The following is a 902-nucleotide window of genomic DNA, read 5'->3' as shown; positions in this document are numbered from 1 at the left end:
ACCCCAAGGTACACACTTCATCTTCTACTCCAGCCCTGGCCGAACCACCAGCTCAGTGAGTTTAGAATACTGTGTCCTTATGAGTGTGGCTCCTGTGACCCCTCCCCTATCTGTGCTGACCTATGCAAGTCTGCTGTGGAGACCCAGTGTGTTACATGCAGGGGGTTGGAGGTGATCCTGCATGTCTGCTTGATTGGGAGCACCTGCACAATGGGGCTTAAGAGGCTCAGGGGAACCTCCCACTTGCCCTCTGCACCAGAGTGAGTTTCATCTTGTATGAGGCTGGGTTTTCTGTTGAAACTGAAGCGTGTCTGTGTCAGAGACTACAGTGGTGCTGAAGTTCAGAGGTTAACTTGTGTGCAGAGCCATCATTTGGTGAGCTGAATCAGTATCTTGGGACTGGCAGCAGCACTCCCATTTACAACAGGGGAAGCCTTGAAAGCTAATTCAGTGGAGTGGAAAACCTAGAGAACACTATTAACAATAAATGAGAGGCTATAATTGGTGAAACCTCTCTGCCTCCCTTAGAGCTGGTCCTGATTGCTCTTAATTGTCTTGATTGGGAACTAGCAGGAAAACATGAACTCCTATTGTTTGCAAAGGAAAAACAGAGGACAGTGGGACAGGGATTTGTAACTACCTGAATGGAGGAAAAAGACAAAGGAGAGAGAGAGATGGGGAAGAAAACCCTGCTGTAATCAATAGTAATAAAGCTCCCTTTGATTAAAACACATCAGAGCAGAAAACTCTAATATTCTCCTGCATGGTTTGCCAGAGGGAGGCTCAAGTCATTTCTATTTTACCTTTGCTTGACCTTATTTTACCTCTAAATTGGAACTGGTGTGATTGCTGCTGGAATACTGTGTCCAGTTCTGGTGTCCACAAATCAAAAAGGATGTTGA

This window comes from Dermochelys coriacea, chromosome 3, assembly GCF_009764565.3.
Source record: "Dermochelys coriacea isolate rDerCor1 chromosome 3, rDerCor1.pri.v4, whole genome shotgun sequence".
NCBI classification, from domain to species: domain Eukaryota; kingdom Metazoa; phylum Chordata; order Testudines; family Dermochelyidae; genus Dermochelys; species Dermochelys coriacea.
Note: the sequence above shows the minus strand (reverse complement) of the source record.